Raw genomic sequence first — 23,805 nt, 5'->3', positions numbered from 1 at the left:
GGACTGAGCACGCACCCCTGAGGGGCCCCTGTGTTGAGGATCAGCGTGTTTTTATCTACCCTTACCACCTGGGGGTGGCCCGTCAGGAAGTCCAGGATCCAGTTGCAGAGGGAGGTGTTTAGTCCCAGGGTCCTTAGCTTAGTGATGAGCATTGAGGGCACTATAGTGTTGAACGCTGAGCTGTAGTCAATGAATAGCATTCTCACATAGGTGTTCTTTTTGTCCAGGTGGGAAATGTCAGTGTGGAGTGCAATAGAGAATAATTTTGCACGCCCAATTTTTCAGTTTTTGATTTGTTTAAAAAGTTTGAAATATCCAATAAATGTTGTTCCACTTCATGATTGTGTCCCACTTGTTGTTGATTCTTCACAAAAAAATACAGTTTTATATCTTTATGTTTGAAGCCTGAAATGTGGCAAAAGGTTGCAAAGTTCAAGGGGGCCGAATACTTTCGCAAGGCACTGTAGCTCATCTGGTAGGCTTGTGTCACTGGGCAGCTCTCGGCTGTGCTTCCCTTTGTAGTCTGTAATAGTTTGCAAGCCCTGTCACATCCAACGAGCGTTGGAGCCGGTGTAGTACGATTCAATCTTAGTCTTGTATTGACACTTTGCCTGTCTGATGATTCATCTGAGGGCATAGCGCAATTTATTTTTAGCATCCGGATTAGAGTCCCGCTCCTTTAAAGCGACAGGTGCACCCTTTAGCTCAGTGCGAATGTTCCCTGTAATCCATGCCTTCTGGTTGGGTTATGTATTTACGGTCACTGTGGTATGTTCCTCAATGCCATCGGATGAGTCCCGGAACATATGTGTGTGCTAGCAAAACAGGCCTGTAGCTTAGCCTCTGTGTCGTCTGACCACTTCCGTATTGAGCGAGTCCCTGGTACTTCTTGCTTGAATTCTTGCTTGTAAGCAGCATTTAGGAGGATAGAATTATGGTCAGATTTGCCAAATTGAGGGCAAGGGAGAGCTTTGACACTTCTCTGTGTGTGAAGTAAAGGTGGTCTAGAGTTTTTTCCCATCTTGTTGCACATATAACATGCTGGTAAAAATGAGGTAAAACAGATTTAAGTTTCCCTGCTTTAAAGTCCCCAGGCCACTAAGAGCAGCTCCTCTGGATGAGCATTTTCTTGTTTGCTTATGGCTTTATAGAGTTCGTTGAGTGCGGTCTTAGTACCATTGGTTTGTGGTGGTAAATAGACAGCTACATAAAATATAAATGAAAACTCTCTTGGTAAATAGTGTGGTCTACAGCTTATCATGAGATACTCTACCTCAGGCGAGCAAAACCTTGAGACTTCCTTATTATTTGATTTTGTGCACCAACTGTTATTGACAAACAGAAACAGACCGCCACCCCTTGTCTTACCGGAGACAGCGTTTCTGTCAAGCCGATGCTTGGAAAAACCAGCCAACTGTATATTATCCATGTCGTCGTTCAGCCACTACTCGGTGAAACATAAGATATTACAGTTTTGAATGTCCCGTTGGTAGGATAGGCTTGAATGGAGCTCATCCAGTTTATTCTCCAATGATTGACATTGGCCAATAGGAAAGATGGTAGAGGAGGGTTACTCACTCGACAACAAATTCTCACAAGGCACCCGACATGGTCAGGTATCTGGAGTAAATCCTTCACGTCGAGGTGAGTAATCACTGTTATGATATCCAGAAGCTCTTTTCAGTCATAAGAGACGATGGCAGAAACATTATGTACAAAATAAATTACAAACAACGCAAAAAAACACAAAAGAGCACAATTGGTTAGAAGTATGTAAAACAGCAGCCATCTCCTCTGGCGCCATTCTTTACTCATGATAAGTAAAGAGTCATGATGATCTGGATGAGAGGCAAAGGTAAGAATCTCTGGATTAACTATATAATGTTAGCTAAATGCAGTAATTAATAAATTGGCGACATTTCTTTAAATTGACAACTCTGTGAACTGTCTTGGGCAAGTTTTATTAAATGGACACAATACCTGTTAGTAAAGGTGTCAGCTAGAGATGATGTGCAGGAGGATTTGTAGTCTGCTTTGATGCTAATTAGCATTTTCCAATTTGAGAGTAAGTAGAGCCGAAGATATTGATAAAAGTCACCTTGTCCGAAATAAATTGACATGGTTATCAAATCGTTAGCTTTTCCCCCCAAAAAACGATTGGAACCATTTCCTTGTCTGACCACTAGGTTTTATGGGTGTTATGACACATTCACTGTGGGGCTCTATTGTCCTCTATTTGAAAGAATACATCTCATTATGTTGTGGTTGGGATTTATAAAATGATAGCTGATCATATTAACCAAGTAAACCACATGGCCTGGCAGTTAAATCATTATATATTTGCAAATTGTCATAACCAACACTGTCATTACCACCACAAAATGTGTCAGAAATGAGGATTTCAAGGTGATTACTATCAGAAAATAACAACTTCTGTATAAAATGGGTATACCCCTGCTCATATACCCCTGCTCAATACAGCTTATCAAATTATATTTTACTGTCTTTATAGCAATCAATGATATTGTAGATATCCATTTCCACCCACTTATTTCTTAACAACTAACACAATTATTTTTTTAACAACTAACGCAATTTACCATTACTCTGTTATTTCTTAATGTGGTAGTACCAATCCCTATAGACAGATAAACCCAATAACCCCAAAACCCGTTGTGCTTGTCGTTCAGTTTTAAACTAAAATTAAATGTTTTATGATGTGATGATAATGTCATCTGCAGTGTCATCTATCTGTGTTTCGTGAAAAATCCATGTATTGTCGAATAAAATGGTCACAGCCAATACCGGTATATGGTTCCTTATAAAATATCTCTGTTGATAAAAGTTTATTTCATGAAAAGTATTTATTTCAAATAAGAAATGCCAAAAGTGTCCATAGTTGCAAAATCACTCTAATACTGTTTGAACATGACTTTGTTTTATTTGAAGCTGCAGACCTTCGCACATTCTGAGCCAAGTAATGTCAGTGCATGGAGGGAAAGAGGACAATGAAGTTGTCCAAACAAAAATGAATCAAAGTCTCCAGCATTTGACACAATAATGTGTCTCACAGGGGGAAAGTTGTGGTCTCCTAGTGTCTCCTTATTGGAACCACATGGGGACGGTCTAGTCAACCTTTTCTCTCATTCGAGAAAAACTGGCGTTAAAAGCGGGTTTCCCATCTACCGCCCAGCTGTAGAAATGAAATGAAATTTAGTTCATTTGCAAACTGTGATCCACTCATCTGTTCTCCTGCACATCGGCTCGCGCACCATGGCATGTAACTTTCCCGCTCCTATGGCACTCAGTGGTCATTGCTTGGTGTGTTTAATTATTCCGTGACACCTATGGAATATGAGAGTCCATAGCAACCCAGGGAGCTGTTCAAACCCGAAAACCGAGCTGCCGACCCCTAAAAGGTGAGGAAAACTTTGACATCAAATTTGGAAAACCTCAGTAGCATTGGGGGTTTATGTAGCTATTCAGACACTGAAAATGAATTGGTTACATCGAAAATAATATGACCTAATTGAAGAGTTTGTAGTAGTACAGCCTGAGGATATTCTGCTTGGGCAATGTCGTTGTGCATAACACAATTACGCACGAGACTTTCAGCAAATGTACTCTTATACCCGACTATGATTGAAGTAGGCATTATTATGGTTGTTAACGTACACAAACCCCATACGAACCCTGAATTGTATAGGCTGTTTATTATATTTATTCACTAATTAATGCATGTTATAATCGAGATAATTATCTAGCCATTATTATTATGTGTCCGTGATTAGGCATAGGCTACCTTTAGTTTGTTATTTGTGACCTGGGTAGCTAATTTGACAGTGAACAGAGCTGTAACATATTTCACTTGCTCTTTTTGTGCATAGCATTGTCAATTAAAGTGCACTGTTTTTCTTAACCCAGTTTTCATACAAACTGGCATAGAACAGTTTAGCCTATTGTCCATAACTTAACATTGCATTTCATTGCTTGATGGCAATTAAAGGGCAAATCCAAGTGTTTTATTGTTTAGGGGGTAGATCAGCTTTAAAATTGAATATAGATTGTGGCTTTTATCAATGTAATTGTCTGCATCATTTCAAATCCCCCATATATATTTTTTTATATATATATATATATATAGATGTTTAAATATATTTTAATGTTTTATTTTCCCCTAACCCTACCACCCCTCCCCTAATTGGACTAAACTAATGTACATACTAAATACATTTTACGGACACAGTATATTTTACAATAGTTATCTTTTGTTTGTTTTTAGTCACATTCAGCTACCCTCAACCCCTCCCATCTATCTCTAAATTACCATCCAGTTTTGATTTCTATTTGCCAAATATTTTTCAACTGTACTATTTCACAAAACTTCTGAACCTACTGTATATGCCATGATCATATGCCATTAATATGCCATGATCATCAGATATTAAAATGAGGTTCAAGGTCCCTGTTCCTGCCTCTCAGGACTGTTCATGTCTCCACTTTCTCATAGACTGCAAGCTCATTTCATCAACGCGTTAAATGTAATTTTTTCTTCGATCCTTGTTACTTTATCACCCTTTAGTAAACAGTAGCCTACCACTTACTGGGTTGGTATATATATAACACCTTGTTGGGTTTTATACTGTTACACCTTGTGGATTTCATTAGAGCAGAGATCAGGCTAGCTGGTCCGCAGCTAAACCAACACCCCGGATCTAAATGGAGGTTAAAAGAGACTAGAAAGTACTGAACCGTTAATGGCAAACATTCACATCAATTTCACAGCACAGAGTAAACACACTTTCTCTCTCTCTTCCTTTTGCTTTCTCTCTCTCTCACTCTCTCTCTCTCTCTCACACACACACACACACACACACACACACACACACACACACACACACACACACACACACACACACACACACACACACACACACACACACACACACACACACACACACACACACACACACACGTTAGTTGCTACTAGGTCTGCAGTGTTTAGGAGAGCTCCAGTGATGATGTAACGTTAACCCCAAGGAGGAATGCTTATGCTGTGACCAATCCTGTTTCATTCCATTCATATCCAAAGCATCATGTATAGCCTTGCTGAAATACTCTCAAGAGGATGTTTGCATGTATAGGTAGGTATAGTAGGATTAGAAACTTTGCACTGTCTTTTAAGGCACCAGCAGACATGATCGGGAAGATAGTATCTAGGCTTTGTCTCTACTAGTCTTTGACTCTACTAGTGCTTCAGTGTAGCATGCCCATAAGATTCTGCTACTACTTTCCCTTAGTTTCTTTCTGTTTCAGGTTGTTTCCACTTCCAAGCTCCACTTCGGTTCCATTTTAAAAGTATCCACATCCTGATAAGTAGGATGTCGTGTCTATTAGAGGCTATTAGCAGAAGTGTGATCCAACAACGTATCATACTCTCAATAGCTTCAGTTACAGTGCCTAGCCCAAGCATCTAGTTATCATTGATCTTGACAGTGCTGCCATGTGGTGCCATGAGAGAATGGAGATTTAGTCCGTTTCCACCGAATAGAGGGAAAACCACATCCACAGCTGCCTGATGGTAGCGAATAGCTGTTTTATTCCATGGTGCCTGGTGTGTCTGTATTCATTCTCCGTTAACCCCCCATCACACGCGTCACAACGACTCCTGAGTGGCCCTGCATAGTCACTTACTCCTTCACAAATCATTACAGTCATCTAAGTAGCTCAATTCATAAAACATGTTTCTTTGCACGGAATGAGAGTTTGGGTTTGCATCCTGTCCCTGTCGTTGGTTTGAATAGCGTGTGAAATTGTCTCCCTAAGCACATGGAAAAGTCTTCTTTATGGTGTTATTTCTGGAGAAAATGAGAGGCTTTGAAATGCTTGTCATGTGAATTAGAATAGATGATACGATTGGATTACGGTGGAGAAGCCCAATTTGTCAGCCATTAGAGTAAATGTCAGAGAACACACATAGAACATACGGTACATGGAACACACTGTCCAAACTACTGGTACAGATGTAAGATCTTCATTTGATCACCCTGTTGCAGGATAACTTTCCTGCAATACAGGAAATGTTTTAGTTGTAGTGTATTAGAGATTTTTTTAAAGTTTATGAAGTTTGTAATTTCAACTTAAAAATGTCAGACTTGATTTTCCCTTATGAAAAATGTGTCAACACCTACAAAAAGGTCCATAAATTATAGTCAAGTTTGTGGTCATACGCACAACCTTAAAAACATAGGTGCTGGGATAAATTAGAGTACTAGCATAGACAAAGAAGGCCCGCACACTGTTAAAGCTTTCAATTCACCGCTTTATTGACAACGTTTCAATCGAAACGTTGTCAATAAAGTGGTGAATTGGGAGCTTTAACATGAATTATAATCCACATAATAATTTACATATCCTGTTGCTGCACGATTATTTTCCTGCTGTACCAAACTGGCTCAAATGAAGATCCTACATATGCACAGTTACTGTCAACCTACTGTTACAGTTACTTACTCTTACTGTATTAAACTACTGTGGTGGAGATTATAGCATGGTTAGATTATATATTCCGTACTCTAAAATTCACTAAACTAAACAAATTGTGGCAAGTGGTCAGTGGAGGTGTATAGAATATGAACATGTTTGCCTGTTCAACAGCCACACAGTAAAGACAGCCAGTGTGGGAAGGTGTCAGATCATTGTCGTAACTTTTTTCTTATTCCTCCACTAATGTTATGTAATGTAATGTATTGTAATTCAATGAATCTGTTTTGGTCTTTCTCAATAACTCCGGATTGTGATGGTGGCAGGGGTTTAAACATATCAGGATCTCTGATTTACTTATTTTTATTCTCTCACTTTGTAACAAATGAATGTGGGACAGAAGTTTGACAAGGAGCCCATGTATATTGGTTCTTAAACAAACTTTACAAGTATGCTATTTCTCAAAATCCCTTCAATTTCCCTTCCCGCAAGTCTGTTTGGGTTAAACTCGGCTCCTTGCCTGAATGTGTTGGGACAGAAGTATGCCTGAACACACTGGAAAGTGAAATGCCCAGATTTTACATCATGGGACTATGGATGAAAATGAATGAAGGCGACAAGTGTTATTTTCCTAGATTTTAGTAGTAAAAAATAGGATTTTATTTATCCAGTTCTAGTTTAACTATATTACTATTTTAGGATGCAAAGACATGCAGTTCTAAGATTTTCAATAAAATGTCTATCAGTGTATTCTGAAATCCATAGGTTGTAGATATGATAGCAGGACCATCACTCATTGAGCAATGAGAGCACCACAGGGGAATCATATTTTAACATGGAGACGTCCAAGCGGCCAGTGGCCAGATTTGACACTCCTCCTCCTCACATGTAAATCCACAGCATGCCAGACCTCTTAAAGCATGATGTGTGAAGTTGTTTTGGAATATTTACTTGTAAATTATTTATATGGAGGCGCTGGTAAATGGTTTGGGATTCATTCAAGGCTTTTACAGTAAGTTAAATTTGCGTTCATGGCATGATCATCTGTAACGCTTGTCGTCTGGGGAAGGAGAGGAGGACCAAGGTGCAGCGTGGTATGTGTTCATATTTGAAATATTTTAATGAACACTGAAAACGAAACAATAAACAACCAACAAACAGTCCTGTAAGGTGCAACACAACACTAAACAGAAAATAACCAGCCACAAAACACAATGGAAAACAGGCTACGTAAATATGGTTCTCAATCAGGGACAACGATTGACAGCTGCCTCTGATTGAGAACCATACCAGGCCAAACACAGAAATAGAAAATCATAGACAAATTAACATAGACAACCCACCCAACTCACCCCCTGACCATACTAAAACAAAGACAAAACAAAGGAACTAAGGTCCAAAGGTGGGGACTCCGGCCGCAAAACCTGAACCTATTGGGGAGGGTTTGGGTGGGTGTCTGTCCGTGGTGGCGGCTCTGGCGCGGGACGTGGACGCCACTCCACCATAGTCTTTCTCCGCCTCCTTAACCGCCTCCGTGGCCTCTTAAGAGCGGCGACCCTTGCCGCCGACCTCGGACTGGGGACCTTAGCCACGGGTCCCGAATGGACGGAAGATTCCGGCAGCGCCGGAGTGACAGGTGGCTCTGGCAGCTCCTGGCTGACTGACTGCTCTGGCAGTTCCTGGCTGACTGACGGCTCTGGCAGCTCCTGGCTGATGGACGGCTCAGGACAGACTGGCGGCTCTGGTAGCTCAGGACAGACTGGCGGCTCTGGCAGCTCAGGACAGGCGGGAGACTCTGGCAGCTCAGGACAGACGGGAGACTCTGGCAGCTCAGGACAGGCGGGAGACTCTGGCAGCTCAGGACAGACGGCAGACTCTGGCAGCTCAGGACAGACGGGAGACTCTGGCAGTGCTGGGCAGGAGGAAGGCTCTGGCAGCGCTGGACAGGCGGGAGCACCTGTAGGGAGGAGACGGAGAGACAGCCTGGTGCGGGGTCTGCCACCGGAGGGCTGGAGCATGGAGGTGGCACCGGATAGACCGGACCGTGAAGGCTCACTGGAGCTCTTGAGCACCGAGCCTGCCCAACCTTACCTGGTTGAATGCTCCTCATAGCCAGGTCAGTGCGGCGAGGTGGAATAGCCCACACTAGGCTATGCTGGCGAACCAGGGACACCATGCGTAAGGCTGGTGCCATGTACACCGGCCCGAGGAGACGCACTGGAGACTAGATGCGCTGAGCCGGCTTCATGGCACCTGGCTCGATGCCCACTCTAGCCCGGCCGATACGAGGCGCTGCAATGTACCGCACCGGGCTATGCACACTCACCGGGGACACCGTGCACTTCACGGCATAACACGGTGCCTGCCCGGTCCCTCTCACTCTCCGGTAAGCACGGGGAGTTGGCTCAGGTCTCCTACCTGACTTAGCCACACTCCCCGTGTGCCCCCGCCCCCCAATACATTTTTGTGGCTGCCTCGGGATTCCAACAGTGCCGACGTGCTGCCTCCTCATTCCACCGCCTCTCAGCTTTCACTGCCTCCAGCTCAGCCTTGGGGCAACGATATTCTTCAGCCTGTGCCCATGGTCCCTTGCCGTCGAGAATCTCCGGCCACTGCTGCTGCTGCCCGTTACCACGCTGCTTGGTCCTTTCTTGGTGGGTGGTTCTATAACGCTTGTCGTCTGGGGAAGGAGAGGAGAACCAAGGTGCAGCGTGGTAAGTGTTCATATTTTAAATATTTTAATGAACACTGAAAACGAAACAATAAACAACCAACGAACAGTCCTGTAAGGTGCAACACAACACTAAACAGAAAATAACCACCCACAAAACACAATGGAAAACAGGCTACCTAAATATGGTTCTCAATCAGGGACAACGATTGACAGCTGCCTCTGATTGAGAACCATACCAGGCCAAACACAGAAATAGAAAATCATAGACAAATTAACATAGACAACCCACCCAACTCACGCCCTGACCATGCTAAAACAAAGACAAAACAAAGGAACTAAGGTCCAAAGGTGGGGACTCCGGCCGCAAAACCTGAACCTATTGGGGAGGGTTTGGGTGGGTGGGTGTCTGTCCGTGGTGGCGGCTCTGGCGCGGGACGTGGACCCCACTCCACCATAGTCTTTCTCCGCCTCCTTAACCGCCTCCGTGGCCTCTTAAGAGCGGCGACCCTTGCCGCCGACCTCGGACTGGGGACCTTAGCCACGGGTCCCAAATGGACGGAAGATTCCGGCAGCGCCGGAGTGACAGGTGGCTCTGGCAGCTCCTGGCTGACTCACGGCTCTGGCAGCTCCTGGCTGACTCACGGCTCTGGCAGCTCCTGGGTGACTGACGGCTCTGGCAGCTCCTGGCTGACTGACGGCTCTGGCAGCGCCTGGCTGACTGACGGCTCTGGCAGCTCCTGGCTGATGGACGGCTCAGGACAGACTGGCGGCTCTGGTAGCTCAGGACAGACTGGCGGCTCTGGCAGCTCAGGACAGACGGTAGACTCTGGCAGCTCAGGACAGACGGCAGACTCTGGCAGCTCAGGACAGACGGGAGACTCTGGCAGTGCTGGGCAGGAGGAAGGCTCTGGCAGCGCTGGACAGGCGGGAGCACCTGTAGGGAGGAGACGGAGAGACAGCCTGGTGCGGGGGGCTGCCACCGGAGGGCTGGTGCATGGAGGTGGCACCGGATAGACCGGACCGTGAAGGCGCACTGGAGCTCTTGAGCACTGAGCCTGCCCAACCTTACCTGGTTGAATGCTCCCCGTAGCCAGGTCAGTGCGGCGAGGTGGAATAGCCCGCACTGGTCTATGCTGGCGAACCAGGGACACCATGCGTAAGGCTGGTGCCATGTACACCGGCCCGAGGAGACGCCCTGGAGACCAGATGCGCTGAGCCGGCTTCATGGCACCTGGCTCGATGCCCACTCTAGCCCGGCCGATACGAGGCGCTGCAATGTACCGCACCGGGCTATGCACACTCACCGGGGACACCGTGCACTTCACGGCATAACACGGTGCCTGCCCGGTCCCTCTCGCTCTCCGGTAAGCACGGGGAGTTGGCTCAGGTCTCCTACCTGACTTAGCCACACTCCCCGTGTGCCCCCGCCCCCCAATACATTTTTGTGGCTGCCTCGGGATTCCAACAGTGCCGACGTGCTGCCTCCTCATTCCACCGCCTCTCAGCTTTCACTGCCTCCAGCTCAGCCTTGGGGCAACGATATTCTTCAGCCTGTGCCCATGGTCCCTTTCCGTCGAGAATCTCCTCCCATGTCCAGGAGTCCTGCAATTCCGGCCACTGCTGCTGCTGCCCGTTACCACGCTGCTTGGTCCTTTCTTGGTGGGTGGTTCTATAACGCTTGTCGTCTGGGGAAGGAGAGGAGGACCAAGGTGCAGCGTGGTAAGTGTTCATATTTTAAATATTTTAATGAACACTGAAAACAAAACAATAAACCACCAACGAACAGTCCTGTAAGGTGCAACACAACACTAAACAGAAAATAACCAGCCACAAAACACAATGGAAAACAGGCTACGTAAATATGGTTCTCAATCAGGGACAACGATTGACAGCTGCCTCTGATTGAGAACCATACCAGGCCAAACACAGAAATAGAAAATCATAGACAAATTAACATAGACAACCCACCCAACTCACCCCCTGACCATACTAAAACAAAGACAAAACAAAGGAACTAAGGTCAGAACGTGACATCATCTGCAAGGTCAATTCAATTCAGACTTTTTAGGAAATATTAAAGCAATATTGAGTCTTGTAATTGATAATGACAATGCTCATCTTCCTTTGTCTTGGGAATTTGAAACACATGGTAGAAATTTGTATGCTTTTTCTTTTCAATTGGATTAGTAATTTCTATTAGAATGTCCAGGGGACAGTTGTACAGATTCAGGGGAGAAAAAATGAGCACCACTTATTCTGTCCCCAGATTCTTGTCACTTTGGCTCCTTCTATGGAGTCTAGAGGTCGACCGATTATGATTTTTCAACGCCGATACTGATACCGAATATTGGAGAGCCAAAAAAAAGCAGATACCGATTAATCGGCCAATATTTATATATACACTGCTCAAAAAAATAAAAGGAACACTAAAATAACACATCCTAGATCTGAATGAATTAAATATTTTTATTAAATACTTTTTTCTTTACATAGTTGAATGTGCTGACAAAATCACACAAAAATGATCAATGGAAATCAAATTTATCAACCCATCCCGTCTGGATTTGGAGTCACACTCAAAATTAAAGTGGAAAACCACACTACAGGCTGATCCAACTTTAATGTAATGTCCTTAAAACAAGTAAAAATGAGGCTCAGTAGTATGTGTGGACTCCTCGTGCCTGTATGACCTCCCTACAATGCCTGGGCATGCTCCTGATGAGGTGGCGGATGGTCTCCTGAGAGATCTCCTCCCAGACCTGGACTAAAGCATCCGCCAACTCCTGGACAGTCTGTGGTGCAATGTGGCGTTGGTGGATGGAGCGAGACATGATGTCCCAGATGTGCTCCATTGGATTCAGGTCTGGGGAACGGGCGGGCCAGTCCATAGCATCAATGCCTTCCTCTTGCAGGAACTGCTGACACACTCCAGCCACATGAGGTCTAGCATTGTCTTGGGAGGAACCCAGGGCCAACCGCACCAGCATATGGTCTCACAAGGGGTCTGAGGATCTCATCTCGGTACCTAATGGCAGTCAGGCTACCTCTGGCGAGCACATGGAGGGCTGTGCGGCCCCCCAAAGAAATGCCACCTCACACCATGACGGACCCACCTCCAAACCGGTCATGCTGGAGGATGTTGCCGGCAGCAGAACGTTCTCCACGGCGTCTCCAGACTGTCACATGTGCTCAGTGTGAACCTGCTTTCATCTGTGAAGAGCACAGGGCGCCAGTGGCGAATTTGCCAATCTTGGTGTTCTCTGGCAAATGCCAAATGTCCTGCACGGTATTGGGCTGTAAGCACAACCCCAACCTGTGGACATCGGGCCCTCATACCACCCTCATGGAGTCTGTTTCTGACCGTTTGAGCAGACACATGCACATTTGTGGCCTGCTGGAGGTCATTTTGCAGGGCTCTGGCAGTGTTCCTCCTGCTCCTCCTTGCACAAAGGCGGAGGTAGCGGTCCTGCTGCTGGGTTGTTGCCATCCTACGGCCTCCTCCACGTCTCCTGATGTACTGGCCTGTCTCCTGGTAGCGCCTCCATGCTCTGGACACTACACTGACAGACACAGCAAACATTCTTGCCACAGCTCGCATTGATGTACCATCCTGGATGAGCTGCACTACCTGAGCCACTTGTGTGTTGTAGACTCCGTCTCATGCTACTACTAGAGTGAAAGCACCGCCAGCATTCAAAAGTGAACAAAACATCAGCCAGGAAGCATAGGAACTGAGATGTGGTCTGTAGTCACCACCTGCAGAACCACTCCTTTATTGGGGGTGTCTTGCTAATTGCCTATAATTTCCACCTGTTGTCTATTCCATTTGCACAGCATGTGAAATGTATTGTCAATCAGTGTTGCTTCCTAAGTGGACAGTTTGATTTCACAGAAGTGTGATTGACTTGGAGTTACATTGTGTTGTTTCAGTGTTTCCTTTATTTTTTTGAGCAGTGTATATATTTGTAATAATGACAATTACAACAATACTGAATGAACAATGAACACTTATTTTAACTTAAAATAATACATAAATACAATTTATTTAGTCTCAAATAAATAATGAAACATACTCAATTTGGTTTAAATAATTCAAAAACACAGTGTTGGAGAAGAAAGTAAAAGTGCAATATGTGCCATTTAAAAAAAAAATGTTTAAGTTCCTTGCTCAGAACATACTGTGTGGTTAGTGCTGGTTGTTCAATATTCCCAGTTAAGAAATTTTAGGTTGTAGTTATTATAGGAATTTTGACGTGTCGACTATTTCTCTCTATACCATTTGTATTTCATTTACCTTTGACTATTGGATGTTCTAATAGGCACTTTAGCATTGCCAGCCTAATCTCAGGAGTTGATAGGCTTGAAGAAGTCATAAACAGCGCTGTGAATCAAGCATTGCTAAGAGCTGCTGGCAAATGCAATAAAGTTTGAATGAATGCTTACGAGCCTGCTGCTGCCTACCACCGCTCAGTCAGACTGCTCTATCAAATATCAAGTCATAGACTTAATTATAATTTTATAAACACAGAAATACGAGCCTTTGGTCATTAATATGGTCAAACCTGGAAACTATAATTTCGAAAACAAAACATTTATTCTTTCAGTGAAATACGGAACCGTTCCAGATTTTATCGAACGGGTGGCAACCCTAAGCCTAAATATAGCTGTTACATTGCACAACCTTCAATGTTATGTCATAATTATGTAAAAATCTGGCAAATTAGTTCGCAACAAGCCAGGCGGCCCAAACTGTTGCATATACCCTGACTCTGCCTGCAATAAACGCACGAGAAGTGACAAAATTTCCCTAGTTAATATTGCCTGTTAACATGAATTTCTTTGAACTAAATATGCAGGTTTCAATTTTTTTTAAGAAAGGCATTGATGTTTATGGTTAGGTACATTCGTGCAACTATTGTGCTTTTTTTGCCCAATGCGCTTTTGTTAAAACATCACCTGTTTGGCGAAGTAGGCTGTGATTCGATGATAAATTAACAGGCACCGCATTGATTATATGCAACGCAGGACAAGCTAGTTAACCTAGTAATATCATCAACCATGTGTAGTTAACTAGTGATTATGTGAATATTGATTTTTTTTTATAAGGTAAGTTTAATGCTAGCTAGCAACTTACCTTGGCTCCTTGCTGCACTCGCGTCAGCCTGTCACGCAGTTTCCCCGAAGGAATGCAATGTAAATCGGCCATATTCGGCGTCCAAAAACGGCAATTACCGATTGTTATGAAAACTTGAAATCGGCCCTAAGTAATCAGCCATGCCGATTAATCTGTCGACCTCTAATGAAGTCGGTCACACAAACTTTCCAGGGAACTGTAATCACATGGTCGTTATCAATTTACTAGTAATCCTTTTGGTTTGTGGTCATGAAAAGATACCTGCAAACCCTGTGCACTATTTCACAGGATTGCAGTGCATTCTGCTTGACATTCCTATGTCTAAACTATTGCAAATCAAAAATCATCAAATAAAATTTGATTTGTCACATACACATGGTTAGCAGATGTTAATGCGAGTGTAGCGAAATGCTTGTGCTTCTAGTTCCGACAATGCAGTAATAACCAACGAGACATCTAACCTAACAATTCCACAACTACTACCATATACACACAAGTGTAAAGGGATAAAGAATATGTACATAAAGATATATGAATGAGTGATGGTACAGAACGGCATAGGCAAGATGCAGTAGATGGTATTGAGTACAGTATATACATATGAGATGAGTAATGTAGGATATGTAAACAAAGTGGCATAGTTTAAAGTGGCTAGTGATACATGTATTACATAAAGATGCAGTAGATGATATATAGTACAGTATATACATATACATATGAGATGAGTAATGTAGGGTATGTAAACATTATATTAAGTGGCATTGTTTAAAGTGACTAGTGATACATCATTTTTTACATCAATTTCCATTATTAAAGTGGCTGGAGTTGAGTCGGTATGTTGGCAGCAGCCACTCAATGTTAGTGGTGGCTGTTTAACAGTCTGATGGCCTTGAGATAGAAGCTGTTTTTCAGTCTCTCGTTCCCTGCTTTGGTGCACCTGTACTGACCTCGCCTTCTGGATGATAGCGGGGTGAACAGGCAGTGGCTCGGGTGGTGTAGGTGTCCTGGAGGGCAGGTAGTTTGCCCCCGGTGATGCGTTGTGCAGACCTCACTACCCTCTGGAGAGCCTTACGGTTGTGGGCGGAGCAGTTGCCGTACCAGGCGGTGATACAGCCCGACGGGATGCTCTCGATTGTGCATCTGTAGAAGTTTGTGAGTGATTTTGATGACAAGCCGGATTTCTTCAGCCTCCTGGGGTTGAAGAGGTGCTGCTGAGCCTTCTTCACAACGCTGTCTGTGTGGGTGGACCAATTCAGTTTGTCCGTGATGTGTATGCCGAGGAACTTAAAACTTACTACCCTCTCCACTACTGTCCCGTCGATGTGGATAGGGGGGGTGCTCCCTCTGCTGTTTCCGGAAGTCCACAATCATCTCCTTTGTTTTGTTGACGTTGAGTATGAGGTTATTTTCCTGAAACCACACTCCGAGGGCCCTCACCTCCTCCCTGTAAGCCGTCTAGTTGTTGTTGTTAATCAAGCCTACCACTGTGGTGTCGTCCGCAAACTTGCTGATTGAGTTAGAGGCGTGCATGGCCACGCAGTCGTGGGTGAACACAGAGTACAGTAGAGGGCTCAGAACGCACCCTTGTGGGGCCCCAGTGTTGAGGATCAGCGAAGTGGAGATGTTGTTTCCTATTCTCACCACCTGGGGGCGGCCCGTCAGGAAGTCCAGTACCCAGTTGCACAGGGCGGGGTTGAGACCCAGGGTCTCGAGCTTGATGACGATTTTGGAGGGTACTATGGTGTTAAATGCTGAGCTGTAGTCGATGAACAGCATTCTCACATAGGTATTCCTCTTGTCCAGATGGGTTAGGGCAGTGTGCAGTGTGGTTGCGATTGCGTCGTCTGTGGACCTATTGGGGCGGTAAGTAAATTGGAGTGGGTCTAGGGTGTCAGGTAGGGTGGAGGTGATCTGGTCCTAGTCTCTCAAAGCTCTTCATGATGGCGGAAGTGAGTGCTACGGTAGTCGTTTAGCTCAGTTACCTTAGCTTTCTTGGGAGCAGGAATAATGGTGGCCCTCTTGAAGCATGTGGAACAGCAGACTGGGATAAGGATTGATTGAATATGTCCATAAACACACCAGCCAGCTGGTCTGCGCATGCTTTGAGGACGTGGCTGGGGATGCCGTCTGGGCCTGCAGCCTTGCGAGGGTTAACACGTTTAAATGTTTTACTTACTTCGGCTGCAGTGAAGGAGAGTCCGCAGGTTTTGGTAGCGGGCCGTGTCAGTGGCACTGTATTGTCCTCAAAGCGAGCAAAAAAGTTATTTAGTCTGTCTGGGAGCAAGACATCCTGGTCCGCGACGGGGCTGGTTTTCTTTTTGTAATCCGTGATTGATCGTAGACCCTGCCACATACCTCTTGTGTCTGAGCCGTTGAATTGCGACTCTACTTTGTCTCTATACTGACGCTTAGCTTGTTTGATTGCCTTGCGGAGGGAATAGCTACATTGTTTGTATTCGATCATGTTTCCGGTCACCTTGCCCTGGTTAAAAGCAGTGGTTCGTGCTTTCAGTTTCGCGCGAATGCTGCCATCAATCCACGGTTTCTGGTTTGGGAATGTTTTAATCGTTGCTGTGGGTCTAACATCGTCAATGCGCTTTCTAATGAACTCGCTCACCGAATAAGCGTATTCGTCAATGTTGTTGTTGGACGCAATGCGGAACATATCCCAATCCACATGATCGAAGCAGTCTTGAAGCGTGGAATCAGATTGGTCGGACCAGCGTTGAACAGACCTGAGCGCGGGAGCTTCTTGTTTTAGTCTCTGTCTGTAGGCTGGAAGCAACAAAATGGAGTCATGGTCAGCTTTTCCGAAAGGAGGGCGGGGGAGGGCCTTATATGCGTTGCGGAAGTTAGAATAACAATGATCCAGGGTTTTACCAGCCCTGGTTGGGCAATCGATATGCTGATAGAATTTAAGGAGTCTTGTTTTCAGATTAGCCTTGTTAAAATCCCCAGCTACAATGAATGCAGCCTCAGGATATGTGGTTTCCAGTTTACATAGAGTCAAATAAAGTTAGTTCAGGGCCATCGATGTGTCTGCTTGGGGGGGAATATATGCGGCTGTGATTATAATCGAAGAGAATTACCTTGGTAGATAATGTGGTCGACATTTGATTGTGAGGAATTCTAAGTCAGGTGAACAGAAGGACTTGAGTTCCTGTATGTTGTTATGATCACACCACATCTCGTTAATCATAAGGCATAACCCTCTGCCCTCTTCTTACCAGAAAGATGCTTGTTTCTGTCAGCGTGATGCAGCTGGCTGCACCGACTCCGATAAAGTCTCTCGAGTGAGCCATGTTTCCGTGAAGCAAAGAACGTTACAGTCTCTGATGTCTCTCTGGAATGCTACCCTTGCTTGGATTTCATCAACCTTGTTGTCAAGAGACTGGACATTGGCAAGTAGTATGCTAGGGAGTGGTGCGCGATGTGCCCGTCTCCGGAGCCTGACCAGAAGACCGCTTCGTTTGCCCCTTTTACGACGTCGTTGTTACGACGTCGTTGTTTTGGGTCGCCGGCTGGGATCCGATCCATTGTCCTGGGTGGAAGGCAGAACACAGGATCCGCTTCGGGAAAGTCATATTCCTGGTCGTAATGATGGTGAGTTGATGTTGCTCTTATATTCAGTAGTTCCTCCCGACTGTATGTAATGAAACCTAAGATTGCCTGGGGTACCAATGTAAGAAATAACACGTAAAAAAAACTAAATACTGCATAGTTTCCTAGGAACGCGAAGCGAGGCGGCCATCTCTGTTGGCGACGGAAGACACTTGCAGTGCATTGCTGAGGACTTTTGACAATATGGGAGGCATGCTTTTCTTTTGAAGAGCAGTGCTTAGGGTGTGATCTATATTAGAATGAGGAGTCTTCTAGAATGGTGAACACCGTAGTCTTCTCATGTATTTACCCACTTGGATCTCGGCATACTCCCACATCACTCTCACTGTCCCCATGTATTTACCCAGCAGGGGCTCCAGGCAAAGAAGTCATGTGTGAGTTGGACCCACTGCCCCCCCCCCCCCCCCCTCCTAGGAGGCTGAGATGTAATTTGGCCACAGAGGACTCCCTGTTAATAACAATGTGCCAAAACTCGCCTCCCTTCCTCGTGTTGTGTAGGGGAACCTTCCTGTTTAACTAAACTCCCAGTCTGAAAGATGACACATTTATGTTCGGAAATGTAGACACCTCTAGAGTAATAGTTTGTCAAAGAAAATGGTGGCGTTGTCTAAAAGCTTTCTCTGCTCCCTTTTATGTGATTAAATACAGATATAGCAGATATTTTGTTATTCCATTGGCTGGTGGGTTGTGTTTGTTCTGTAAGGTGTGTGTGGGTGCACAGTATGCACGTGTGCTTATGTGTCTCTGTTTGTTGTCGAGCCACTGAGCTTTGTGCGGCAGGGGAGATTTGTGTGCAGACACTGCCCTCTGTTTGCTTTTTCACAATTGCTTCGTCAATGTCTGAGGGATTCAGACCATACTTGTTGATCTCCATCCGGAAATCCCTTCTCAGCCTGTAGTTGTAATCTACTGTAGCTGTCTTATATCAAGGCCAAATGTGGACCATAGAGGGATATTCTCAAATATGTTGACACAGAATCATCATACTGTAACATGAGGGTAACCTCACACACACTAGATATAGCGGGTTATGACATTAACTTTATAACTGTTGCCAATATGACAACACCATTTTCCTAGACTTTGATGGACTTTCCTGGACTTCTGAGTTAAAAATATTCACGACTGATATAGAATTCCTCTATAAAGTCATTGTTCAATCATGAGTACCAGACAGTGGGTAAATAGTGGCTTTGTAACATCGTACAGTATTACAGCTGTAACATCGTACAGTATTACAGCTGTAACATCGTACTCTATTACATCTGTAACATCGTACTGTATTACATCTGTAACATCATACAGTATTACAGCTGTAACATTGTAACATCGTACAGCTGTAACATCATACAGTATTTCAGCTGTAACATCGTACAGTATTACAGCTGTAACATCATACAGTATTACAGCTGTAACATCGTAACATCGTACAGCTGTAACATCATACAGTATTACAGCTGTAACATCGTACAGTATTACATCTGTAACATCGTACTGTATTACAGCTGTAACATCGTACTGTATTACAGCTGTAACATTGTACTGTATTACAGCTGTAACATCATACAGTATTACAGCTGTAACATCGTAACATCGTACAGCTGTAACATCGTACAGTATTACAGCTGTAACATTGTACAGTATTACATCTGTAACATCATACAGTATTACAGCTGTAACATCATACAGTATTACAGCTGTAACATCATACAGTATTACAGCTGTAACATCGTACAGTATTACATCTGTAACATCGTACTGTATTACAGCTGTAACATCATACAGTATTACAGCTGTAACATTGTACTGTATTACAGCTGTAACATCATACAGTATTACAGCTGTAACATCGTAACATCTTACAGCTGTAACATCGTACAGTATTACAGCTGTAACATCATACAGTATTACAGCTGTAACAACGTACAGTATTATAGCTGTAACATCATACAGTATTACAGCTGTAACATCGTAACATCGTACAGCTGTAACATCGTACAGTATTACATCTGTAACATCGTACTGTATTACAGCTGTAACATCATACAGTATTACAGCTGTAACATCATACAGTATTACAGCTGTAACATCGTACAGTATTACAGCTGTAACATCATACTGTATTACAGCTGTAACATCGTACAGTATTACAGCTGTAGCATCATACAGTATTACAGCTGTAACATCGTACAGTATTACAGCTGTAACATCGTACAGTATTACAGCTGTAACATCGTACTGTATTACAGCTGTAACATCGTACTGTATTACATCTGTAACATCGTACAGTATTACAGCTGTAACATCGTACAGTATTACAGCCGTAACATCGTACTGTATTGCATCTGTAACATCGTACAGTATTACAGCTGTAACATCGTACAGTATTACAGCTGTAACATCATACAGTATTACGGCTGTAACATCATACAGTATTACGGCTGTGACATCATACTGTATTACAGCTGTAACATCGTACAGTATTACAGCCATAACATCGTACTGTAGTACATCTGTAACATCATACAGTATTACAGCTGTAACATCATACAGTATTACATTTGTAACATCGTACAGTATTACAGCTGTAACATCATACAGTATTACAGCTGTAACATCATACAGTATTACAGCTGTAACATCGTAACATCGTACAGCTGTAACATCGTACAGTATTACAGCTGTAACATTGTACAGTATTACATCTGTAACATCATACAGTATTACAGCTGTAACATCATACAGTATTACAGCTGTAACATCATACAGTATTACAGCTGTAACATCGTACAGTATTACATCTGTAACATCGTACTGTATTACAGCTGTAACATCATACAGTATTACAGCTGTAACATTGTACTGTATTACAGCTGTAACATCATACAGTATTACAGCTGTAACATCGTAACATCTTACAGCTGTAACATCGTACAGTATTACAGCTGTAACATCATACAGTATTACAGCTGTAACAACGTACAGTATTATAGCTGTAACATCATACAGTATTACAGCTGTAACATCGTAACATCGTACAGCTGTAACATCGTACAGTATTACATCTGTAACATCGTACTGTATTACAGCTGTAACATCATACAGTATTACAGCTGTAACATCATACAGTATTACAGCTGTAACATCGTACAGTATTACAGCTGTAACATCATACTGTATTACAGCTGTAACATCGTACAGTATTACAGCTGTAGCATCATACAGTATTACAGCTGTAACATCGTACAGTATTACAGCTGTAACATCGTACAGTATTACAGCTGTAACATCGTACTGTATTACAGCTGTAACATCGTACTGTATTACATCTGTAACATCGTACAGTATTACAGCTGTAACATCGTACAGTATTACAGCCGTAACATCGTACTGTATTGCATCTGTAACATCGTACAGTATTACAGCTGTAACATCGTACAGTATTACAGCTGTAACATCATACAGTATTACGGCTGTAACATCATACAGTATTACGGCTGTGACATCATACTGTATTACAGCTGTAACATCGTACAGTATTACAGCCATAACATCGTACTGTAGTACATCTGTAACATCATACAGTATTACAGCTGTAACATCATACAGTATTACATTTGTAACATCGTACAGTATTACAGCTGTAACATCATACAGTATTACAGCTGTAACATCATACAGTATTACAGCTGTAACATCGTACAGTATTACAGCTGTAACATCATACAGTATTACAGCTGTAACATCATACAGTATTACAGCTGTAACATCGTACAGTATTACATCTGTAATGTCGTACTGTATTACAGCTGTAACATCATACAGTATTACAGCTGTAACCAGGGACGGACTGGGAATGAAAAATGGCCCTGGACTTTTTGACTCAGACCGGCCCACCAAAACCCCCCCAGCGATACACCACCACCCACACAACCGACGCCACACTTTATGTAAACAAGATTCATGAACAATATTTAAATCAATAAGTTTAGTAAAATAGATGTAAAAAAAGAACAAGGGTCTCAGGAGGAGGCTGGCTAGAAGGAGCAGATACTGGCACAAAGGCACTGGCAGCAATCTGACCAGTGAAATAAATATTACAAGAATACATTTGTTGGTGAAAAGACTGGTGTCGTAGAATAAAATTTAAATAAACATATTTCCTACCTCCTTAAATTAAACAATTTCTGCAGCAGCTCACTTCTCTCAGCAATGTCATCTATAACCAGGTCACTGTCCAGGGCCATTAAAATATCTCGCTCAGTAACCATGAGCATAAAAGCCTCCAGGTGCTGTTGAGCTAGAGTGCTGAGCCTACTGTTGATGAATTTCAGAGTAGAGAAGCTCCGCTCGCAAGCTACCTGGGTTACTGACAGTGTAAGTCGGAACTTGTAAACAAGGCCCATTATGTGGTATACGTCAGTCAATAGGTTGTACTGACTAAGAATACGGTAGCAACACGCTGGACAGTCCTTGCAAGATGAACAGCTCTTGTTAACCATCTCCACCTCGTTTTCATTTCCTTCAGGTCCATGACCCTCCATTGTCCTGGTTGTGTATTCTTCAAATCCCGATTGTTTTAACCTAGTCCACTGTTCTGCCAGACTCATGAGCTCACTCTTTAAATTGGCCACCGTTGCTCTGCTGTCAGATTTGATCAAACATTTGCTTAGTTCTTGAAGGGCTGTCTGTGGAAGGCCACTGGCACTGGATGTTAGCTGACTAAAGTGTTTAGGGTCCAGAAGAGCCATGTCGGCATACAAAGTGTCATCAGAAATCGCCGATGGATGCTATCTATGACTATCCAGAATTTGATTATGGACACCAATCCTGTATGCACTCTCTGCCCCAGTAAAAGTCTCATCTTGTGCAATCTCTCCAGGCATGGTTTTCTTCTTTCAAGCCCTTTTCGTTGGCAGAGTGGTCTCTAACTCCAGCTCTGTTTCCTCATCCCGTTCCTGCAACTTCCTGTTGGCCCACTGAACAAATGTGTCTGCTGCTGCTTTGACTTTTTCAACATCTCTTGCCATTCCTTTCAGCTGCTCCTCTGTAGACACAAACATATGATGCGCAGACAGAATGTCCATTCCACTTGTTTGAAGATATTTTGAGACTGGTGAGGTGGCCTGAAATATTCTGAGGAATATCTGAGCTTTAGGTATTGTTTCATACTTCAGCAACCCGTCAATGTATCCTTGTGCCTTGACCTGTGCAGTAGTGTTGATGTTTTTCTGATCTTGTATGGTTGAAAGAGTGAGAAGGACATCAACATACAGACTCTCATCTGGATTTCCAAAAGCTCCAAAGGCCTTCTTTAAGGCACTGTCTTTATCTCACCAGCGTGTCTCTCCAATTGGAGCAAGATGTCTGTGTCTTGTGTCCTTGTTCTCCTTCTCCCAAATGTTCACCCTCTGGTAGGATTCACGGAAGAACACAGCTGTGCTGTTAACGAGAGAAAAAAGTGACCCACTTGCCAAGACACTCTCTGTTGTGTCTGCCAAAACAAGGTTCAAAATGTATGCATAGCACCACACATGCACTTGATTGGTTGACTTTGCAGAGAGCAGGGCAGGGAAGCCTGTATACTGGCCTTGCGTACTGGAGGCTCCATCAGTGGAATTGCCAAGGCACTTGTTGATGTCAAGCTTCATGTTTTCCAGTACTTCACTCAGTGCCTGGACAAAGTATTGTCCAGTGGATGCCTCACATTTCATAACAGTCACAAACCTCTCATGGATGACGTTCGTCACATATCTGACTATGACAGAGCATTGATTTTGCATTGTAATGTCCTGCATAGTGTCAATCTGGACTGAAAACATACCAGCATCCTGGATTTCACTTGCTATGGTGGCCTGCATTGTGGGTTGGATGGTGGTAATGACGTTATCGA

At 43.7% G+C, this 23,805-nt stretch overlaps 1 pseudogene; it reads right to left on the bottom strand.

The window, feature by feature from the left end:
- Positions 1-18,247, bottom strand: part of LOC149983271 (uncharacterized) — a 35,662-nt pseudogene extending 17,415 nt beyond the window's left edge.
- Positions 18,248-23,805: the final 5,558 nt, after the last annotated feature.

The sequence above is a fragment of the Oncorhynchus mykiss genome, chromosome 5 (assembly GCF_057628025.1).
Source record: "Oncorhynchus mykiss isolate SJ-2025 chromosome 5, ASM5762802v1, whole genome shotgun sequence".
Lineage (NCBI taxonomy): Eukaryota > Metazoa > Chordata > Actinopteri > Salmoniformes > Salmonidae > Oncorhynchus > Oncorhynchus mykiss.
Note: the sequence above shows the minus strand (reverse complement) of the source record. Positions and strands in the feature narration are given on the sequence as shown.